Source organism: Ursus maritimus, unplaced genomic scaffold, assembly GCF_017311325.1.
Source record: "Ursus maritimus isolate PB19 unplaced genomic scaffold, ASM1731132v1 scaffold_6, whole genome shotgun sequence".
NCBI classification, from domain to species: Eukaryota; Metazoa; Chordata; class Mammalia; order Carnivora; family Ursidae; genus Ursus; species Ursus maritimus.
Window position 1 is genome coordinate 8,003,732 of NW_024426774.1, and position 9,015 is coordinate 8,012,746.

The 9,015-nt window shown below is 57.5% G+C and overlaps 1 long non-coding RNA gene across 1 annotated transcript in view; it reads left to right on the forward strand.

The window, feature by feature from the left end:
• Positions 1-8,683, forward strand: part of LOC103658948 — a 234,646-nt gene extending 225,963 nt beyond the window's left edge. The window contains exons 3-4 of the long non-coding RNA XR_567362.2: positions 7,364-7,425; positions 7,920-8,683. This is a non-coding gene — a long non-coding RNA (uncharacterized LOC103658948). The remainder of the gene's footprint in view (positions 1-7,363; positions 7,426-7,919) is intronic.
• The last annotated feature ends 332 nt before the right edge of the window (positions 8,684-9,015 follow it).

Genomic DNA, 9,015 nt, shown 5'->3' on the forward strand with positions numbered 1-9,015 from the left:
CCTGCACTATGCCGGGAACCCTCTCAGCCCCTACACCACCTTCCCGGGCTCCACTGCACAAGGTTGTGAAGACCAGGAGCCCTGCCCTCCCCGGACTCAGGACAAACCCCCGTGTCAGCGCTCCCCTGCAGGCAGGATGGAGCGGGTTCGGGGGGTTCAGTCTAGGATAGAGTCCTGAGAGCAGTGAGCTCCTTGGAAGGCTCAGCCCTGCCCAGGCAAGCCTGCTACTCGGAGAAAGGGTTAATGCTTCCGAAAACGTTGAGTTCCCAGACTCTCTAGAACCTTGGGGCCTGACGACGGCTCCTCCTCCCTGGGGAAGGGCCAGCACTTCCGCCCTGGCTTGCAGGGAATGCAGAGACCCTGTCCCCCAGACCACGTCTGCCCCATGGCACCTCCGGGCCCCTGACCAGCACTAAGCCAGGTGCCACTTCAACAGCACAGGCCAGCTGGGGACACATGGGCTGGTCGGGGGAAATGGAGCTGCAGGGCCCAGCCAGCACAAAGTGCAGACTGCGGAGAGCCAGGCACGGGGCCATGAAGAGATCTGGTCAAGGAGGTGGGGGCGTGTGCAGGAGAAGAGAGAGTGCTGGCCAGGACCCCCCAAAAGATCTCGGGGAGTGCCCTGTAAGGACCTGGGAGGGGTGCAGGTGCTGCCTGGATGGGCCCTCACCCGGTGGAGAGAAGTGCACAGTTGGCGGAGGACAGAGCAAGAGGAAGGGAGGAAACGGTGCAGAGAGGAGGACGTGCTGGAGAGGACATTCCGCGTGAGGCTGGAACCCTAGGTCTGCAGGAGGCCCAGAGACACATCTGTCAGTGCAGCAAGGAGGCTCTCATGCCCCGAGGACACATCCGTGTGAACCTCCTCCATGGGCCAGGGTTGGTGAGGGACCGGCTGCTACAGGGGCCGGATGTCAGAGGCTGGTGGACACTGGTATCCTAGCGGGCAGCCAGATGGGACAGGCAGCTGGGGAGACTCACACCCTGAGCATTGATGGACATGATCACGGCGTCCCTGGAGGCAAAAGAGGTGTGTGGCCAGTAAGGCCCGTGGGTGCCCTGTGAAATCACGAGGTAGTCGCAGAGTCTGGGGGTGACTCGTTACACAGCAGGAGACAATGGGAGCAGCTGACTTAGTTCTGCCGGAGCGGGTGAGGGCCCCAGGGGCCGGCTGTGGGCCCTGCTCCCTCGGGCAGAGCTCAGGCCTCTTCAGAGAGCGCTGGGGGCTTGGCAGGCTTCAGGCGAGCCCCCACGGGGAGCCCTGAGGGGAACCGTGGTCACCCTACTGCACCGCACGCCTGCCACCACCTCTGCTGCTGGGAATCGGGGGAAGTTCATCCTTCCCCACCTGGCTTGGTGTTTGGGGCACTGCAGGTACTCATGGTTGTGGGGACATGATGACAACAGAGAACCCAGCCTGCTTGTGTGGAAGGAGCGGCTCTGAGCCACGCCGTGGGAGAGGTGGACGCTGAGCGTCGGGAGCCTGGTTGACCCCAGACAGTCCGAAGGAAAGGGGACAGCGACAGAGAAGGAGCAGGGACCAAGTGGTGGGAGTGGAGGGCACCCAGGGCAGGCGCACAGGAAGGCTCGGGGGGGGGGGTCAGGGGGCACAGTAACCAGAGGCGGAGGAGAGGGAGAGAAGGCGGTGTTACGGTATAATGATGCAGAGAACCAGGTTTCTAGAAAACACTGCAAGGCTGCCAGCGGGAGTCAGGTCCACACGAGTGACCCCGGGGACGGGGTGCAGGGGTGTCTGGTGGATTGTAGGAGGGAGTCCCCTGCCTCAGGCGTGGGCTCTGAGTTGTGGAAACCCGGGGCTGAAATCTCGCCTTCGCCGCGGGTGCTGGGCCGGCCTCCTCGGGTGTTGGTGGCGCGCACAGGGCGGGTCCCTGAGTCTGAGGAAAACCGCATCTCGTCAAGGTGCTGGTGGAAGATGGGCTGCTGGTGGTCAAGCGGTGGAAGGAAAAGCTGCATTTTCGCAAAAAACACAAAAATTAAATTCTCCATTTTTTTTAAACCAATAGACTTAATTTTAGATCCATTTTAAGTTTACAGAGAAATTGAGTACACAGTACAGGGACTCCCCACACGCTGCCCCGCCCACGCTGTTCCCGTGATTAGTATCCTCGTTAGCGTGGTGCGTTTGTGGGGACTCGAGCGACATCGGGGCCTTGTTAACTAACTACGTCCACACTTCACCTTCGGGCTCTTGGCGCTGTGCATCCCGTGGGTTGGGACAAGTGTGCGAGGACGCACCCTGCACACCAGTCTCCCTGCCCCAGCACCCCCGGGCTGCACCTGCTCGCCCCCCGTCCCCCAGCCGCCGGCAGCCACGGAGCTCCTGCTCTCTTCGGGGCTTTGCCTTTCCCAGACGCTGTGTGGGTGGGGTGGTGCAGCCTTTCAGGTTGGCTTCCTGCACTTGCAATCGTATGGAAGTTTCCTCCATGTCCCCTCCTCGCTCTGTGCAATTTGACTAGTAAGTGTCTTACCATGTCTTTGTTTGCTAGAAGCTGTCAACCTGTCATCGGGTTTGGGCAGCTCTGCACCAGCCCCATTCCGGGGAGCTCCACCCTTCATCCCGAGCCCTCCCACCTGCCCTGTGGTCTCCCACCCCAAACCTCCCGCCCCTCCCCTCCTGCACCCATGTCCCAGCTGCTTCCATCCACGGGCTCTGGGCATCATCATGTGACCTGTGTCCCACGCGCCTGCACTGTGGCCCTCCGAGCAGTCAGGCGGGGCCCTGACGCCCCGCTGGCACCCCGCCTGCACACCCCCTCCTTGAACACGCAGCCCAGACCCCGAGCTATCAAAAAGTCCCTGGGAGGACCTAGTTCTGCGCACGGCATGTCAGAAAGACCCAGAAGACTTCCCGTTTCTATGGGGACGTTTTCCAGGTGAGCAGAAGCAGTCCCCGCATGCTCTCCCTCAGATGAATTCTTGTTTCTCCATCTCTGGGCTTCTGCCTCTTCCCTCGTCTTCGCGCACGCTCACCTCCTCTCCCGCGTCACCGAGTCCATCTGCTGCCTCCTGGAGACCTTGCACGCCCCTCTCCGACGTGCAGGGGCTCGTGCCCAGCGTTGGTTTGCATCTCCGAGCCTGTTTCCTCCTAAGGAATATTAAATGGGTGACATAGACTGTGTCTTGCGAAATCCTGTGGTGTTTACGTGAGATTATGTCCGTACGGCTTTGGCACGGGATCCCGGACAAGCATCTGTTCCCGTCTTGTTCCTTACAGAGCGAGGCAAACTTAGCTGCTCACATGCATGTCTAAGTTTAGTTTGGCAACTCAGGCAGCATGAGGTGTGGCTAAGAGTTAGATGTCCACCCAGGGCACGCCGCCCAGCACACCCACGCACAGACGCACAATAACACATACGCACACCACACACAGATACACAGGCGAACACACATACACACACATAAATACAGAACACGCAACAACACACACACAAGCACACTCACTAGTAGAGAAGGACAGTGTCACAAGCCAGTTCTGTTTCCAGAGGCACAATGGACCCAGCCCCATGGAGCTTTGGGACCAGGAATCCCCAAACTCACAGACTTCCAGCAGGAAAGGAACCCACGTGCTGTCCTGGCTGATTGATTCCCAAGAGGCAGGATCAGGGGCCTGCGTGTGGAGTAGCTTCTAGGACCTGAGTGGGGCTGACAGAAGCGTGGCCGTCGGGCCCCTGGACTCTCTGCTCGGCCCAGTCCGATCCCGGGTACAGCCCAGGGCTCCTGCCACCCAGTGACTGCCGTGCTGAATGGGCTGAGCTGGTGACGGGAGGGCTTACGCAGCTGGATCCTTAGCAGAGCCTCAAGGGCTCTCGAGTCTTGGGTCCTATGAACGCCCCACTCTGGCCCAAACCAGCAAGCCGGTGACACCTGCTTCCACAAGAGCCCCTGTGCTAGGGACAGTGAGCCCCGTTCCCTCCCCATCACAGCCTTCTGGGGCGCGGGGTATCTCCGCTTCCCAGGTAGAGAGCTCCCCAGAGAGCTCAGCAGTTGGACCCGGGGAGTATGGCAGGGATTTTGCACCAAGGGCTGGCACCGTCATGCCCTCCGGTGTAGCACCTCGGGCCACTGCAACCCAGCTCTGGGCCTCAGCTCCCCCAGGTGCCGGCACGCTGCTCTTCCCGAGTCTCCCCACAGCTCGGGTGCTCACGGCTGGCTGTGGGGCCTCCCGAGTCACCTTCTAGCAGCTGGGGTTCATCTGTCCTGCCTGCTCCTGGCCTAGCCTTGTGCTCCAGCCACAGCCCACCGCCCCCCACTGCCACAGCCCCTGAGCTGGGTGTAACACCGGCAGGAAGCAGGGCTCTGGCTAATTTTGAGGGCACTGACTGTCCTTGAGTGACTCACGTGAAGGAGAGAGATCTGCTTACGGCGAAGCAGACCTGGCATTTACAAACGTTGGCTAATTGGGCTGTTTCCTCACACAGGGCTTTTCGCTGAAGTGGCTTTGTGCTGTCGTCCAGTGGCAAGGGTAGGACAGGTTGCCGGGCCGCAGGAGGTGGGGGCCACTGCAGTCAGGGGTCCCGGGTGGGTGTAGTGCGGTAGAGAAAGGCACCGGCACCTTCCATGACCGGGCGCTGCCTGCACGTGGGGGCGTCCCATCCCCGGCTGCCTCCAGGATAAGCACGGACCGAGTCCCCACCAACAGGCGGGGCATTTGCTGAGTGCCCCAGCTGCTTCCCCAGGGATCACCCCCTCCTGGGATGCAGTGCGCCTGCCCGGGATGCCGGGGAAACCCCGTGTCCCTGTAGAAAGTTCCGGGTCCTCTCGCACACCCCCTGTGATGCTCTGAAAGGGGCCTCCTCTGGGTTAACTCCTGCCAGTGAGGCTGAATAAATACTCCTGTTCAGCGTGAAACAGAGAAACACACCGGGGTGTTTACTGCATATCTTGTCGTGTGAAGCCCTTTCCAGGTGCCTGGTCATACGTTCTGATCTATGCCTCTTAACACCTTTGATACTGGCCTGCCTGCCCCTGTTTGAAGAGCAGGAAGGTGTAGTTTTGAGAGGTGGTGATTTACCAAATTAGTGAACGACAGTCATAATTTAAAACAAGGGTTATTTTACTGACAAACCGTAAGCCATTCCTGGTCAGCTTCTGTATTCACGGATTCTTCCGAGGAGTCCGTGTTAAATCTGGGAGTGGGGTATGAGCAGCCTGTACGTGTTTGCTAGCAGCTAATGGTTCCGATGCCTTCTTCCACGGTGCCATGCCTTGTGGTTACGGCCACGGGTACCCGCAGGTCTGGAGAGACTCGGGAGTGAAGGCCACGTGGGCAGAGCCGCCCCCCCTTGACTGGTCATCTTACCCACGGTCACAGACGCCCCCCTTAGCAAGGCCCCAGAAATGTGCATCTATGAGGGATTAGCTCCTTGCAGAAATGGCTGATTCTAGCACTGAGGCATGAGATAGACGAGATGGGCCAGAAAGCAGCGCAGCACTCAGGAACAACACCGGAAACAAAACCTGACAGTTACGTGTGTGCATCAGAGGGGCTAAGCGAAGAACTCCACGGGCAAAGCTGGGACCGTTGGAGTGACCACGTAACAAAGTTGTGTTGGATTGAGACCCACAGTGTAAGAGCTCTGCCCGCCAGCTCCTAAGGACGTAAGTGATGAGATACGACAGCCAACGGAGGAGAACAGACCAATGTCTCATGCGGGAGAATTCTGGTTGAAGCGGACATTCTGGCGCAGAGGAGGGCGGCAGGACGCCAGCCCCCCGTGGGAGGTGGGCACGGCGGGGCGCTCCCTGCTAGAGAGGATGGGATGCAAAGCGGGGGCTTCACAGTGGACACAGCTGACAAGCACACCTCGGCCTGGTGGCCAAGGTCAACCCAGCGGTGTCGAGTCGTGCTGACGCTGGGTGCCCTGGACATGACGTGAGGGGAGTGCCACCTTCCCCGTCTAATCGTGAGAAGAGCGTCAGACAAATCCCAGTGGAGGGAAAGTCTGCAGAATACCCGACAGTACTCTTCAGAGCTGTTAGGCTGACAGAAACAAGGAGATGCTGAGAGACTGCCGCAGCCCCCGGAGCCTAAGGAGAGCCGACCAACGGGATGTGGAATCCGAGACGGGGCCTTAGAGCAAGACAGCCATTAAAAACCAAGGAAATAGGGATAAATAATATATTGCACAGTAGACCCTATCAATACTGGTTCATTGACTGTGCCGGATGTCCCACAGTAACGTGAGAGGTCAGTGTCAGGGCAGACTGAGCAGGGAGGGGTCGGCTAGACCGGAGCTCCCGCTGCCATGGTCACAACTGTTCTGAAAATCGGACACTATTTTAACATAAAAAGTTTACTGAAATAAACCTGCACTGGAAATTTAAACTAAGCTGGGCTCCACTTAGACAGCTGATAGCTCATACGGATGGAGATGCGCCCATCATGGCCCAGCTGTGGGCAGGTGGCAGGAGTCCATGACCAGAAGTCCTCCGTGTTTTCTTAATAGAATCTATTTTTGCTTTTTTAAAAAAGTCTTATGATTTGGAGGCCATCAGAGGAATAGGACCCACGATATAGTCAAGTAAGAGGAAACGTATGAGATGTGCGGTAAGATGGTGCAGAGGAGAGCGTCCGCGGAGCGAGCTGGGAGCCTAGCAGTGTCGACGCCGCCCATGGGGCATGTGAGCACCGGTCGAAGTTGGGAGACGTCACTCCCCACTGGAAACTCCCAAGCGCCCTGGGGAGCTGTAGACGCCGGGAGACAGAGCAGTCATACGGTCCAAAAAGAATGTTCTGGGGTTGTCTGGGCGAGGCCCCTGGCCCTGCGCTTGCCGCAGCCTCGGGGTCAGCATCTCGCAGTGGCTTCCGAGACCAAGGGACTTGAGGAACAGCACCTGCGGCCCTGAGTTCACATCGACGGGCTTTTCTCTGCCCCAGGAGCAGCTTGGGCACAAGGTGGGAGGAGAGTCAGACAGTGGAATGGTGAGAGACAATGACGAAGCCCCAGAGTTTCAGGACAGGCCCAGGAGGGAAGGTGTGTTCTTTCCTCGAGAGCCGCAGCTCTCAGCCCTGGAATCCAGCCCCTGGAACTTCCCAGACGTCAGGCAAGAACTCCACTCCCGTTGGGAGAGCCACAGGCCCCCTGGCAGCACACTGTGCCCACCTACTACTTTCCAGTCCATGGGGCCAGAGTGTGCCCCTCCGCCTTCCCGAACCACGCACCCGCAGCCCCAGGGCTGTAACCAGGGCTCCTTGACCACTGCCGCATCGTGAGCCCATTTAGGGAACCATGAGGTCAGCCCCTGATGTGTCAAGATTTCTTTAGAGACACTGGCCCCGGAGGAGGACAGAGGCGTTCCATCTACGTGAGCTTCCCATCCCCCTCTGTTCCCTTTCTTTCCCCAGAAAATCTGGAGGCGCGAGGATTCCTGTCTCAGTTCGGTTGGCGTCGTGATTGTCACCACCAGGTGGGTTCCTCTCAAGTCTCTCCGCAGGGCCCCGGCCTGCTCCCCACCCTTGCAGATGTGATAATCCCTCCATGGCCGGAAGGTTGAGTCTGAGTTAATGAGTGTTAACCTGGGGGAAGGGCTGGGGGTTCGGGTGGGATGTAGGAAAGAGACACGCATGGCAGTGGGTACCAAGGCTCTGAGTGGGAAGGAGAGAGAGAAAGACGGTGGGCGGAAGGCTGAGAAGTAGGGGAGCAGGGCCGGGTGTTGAGTGCTGACAGCAGACCCGATCCGGTGCTCCACCCTTCTCTGTAGCCACAGGATTCTCGCTTTGATTTTGTACCTTTCCCCACGGGCCCCGTGCCCCTGAATCTGGACTGGCCTTGCTTGCCCTTTACAATGCGCTGAACGTGGCAACAAGCCGTTCTGAGCCTACGGCTCAAGAGGCCTGTGGGCTTTCTCCTGTCTGTCTCTCATCTCTCATTTGTCTCTCTGTCCACTCCATTCCACCACAGTCTGTGATCAGGCCCAGACAGAGGTCCAGTTGTACAAGCCAGAGCCATCCTAGACCAGCCGGCCCCCACCTGACCTCCCAGCTGACGGGGATTCCTGTGTGAGCCCAGCCGAGCCCGGCCGAGCCCAGCGCCCACGAGAACCAGCCGGCCTGCTCACAGACTCAACAAGAAGTAAGACGTAGCCGTAATTGTAGACTCCTCAGTCTTGTAGGGTTTGTTAGGCTGCGGTAGCCGTTCCATCCGCATAAAGAAGTTGGGGCGGTGAGCTTGTAGGTCACAGTAAGAGTTTTGTGTGTTACCCTAAGGGCAAAGGGAAGCCAGGGAAGGATTTTATGCAAGGAAGTCATATGATTAAACAGGCATTCTAGAAAGATAATTTTCTGAGCAGTCAGAGAACAGCAGCTGAACAGAGCATCTCACGCTTTACTTTACAAGTAACATCATCGGTGTGTTTCCGGGAAGCAACGCCTGACCTTTTGTCCCTGTCGGCTGCTACGGTGTTCATTAGCCAAACGCCATCACTGTCTCTGGGTGTTAGATCCTTGAGCTTTTAGGGTGCTCCGCATCAGAGGCTAAAACTAAGGTCCGAGATTCCACAAAATGAATTAATATTCACGACCCCATTCAGTGTACAGCACCGTTCGTCCACCCACCCATGTAGTCACTCATCTATACATCCTTCTTTGCTTCTTTCCTTCCTTCTTTCCGTCCGTAGGCCCCCCCATCCACCCCCACTCACCCATTTCCCCTTTCACCGAGGAAGATCCTTTCATGTGTCTAGCTAAGTCCAATTCCTACATTGTTCTCTAGTTTTTTAATTTAAATTCAATTAGCCAACATATAGTACATCATTAGTTTCAGATGTAGAGTTTAATAATTTATCAGTTGCGTGTAACACCCAGTACTCACCACATCACACGCCCTCCTTACTGCCCGTCACCCAATTACCTACATTGTTCTTTAAATCTCACCTCTCTTACCTCCTCAGAGACATTTTCCAGACACTCTCTACTCTAACTCCTTCGTTGTCATTTCCCCTCTTGTTTTATTTCCAATGAAAGAGAAACATCATTTGTTTCTTTTCCTTTAAAGAACC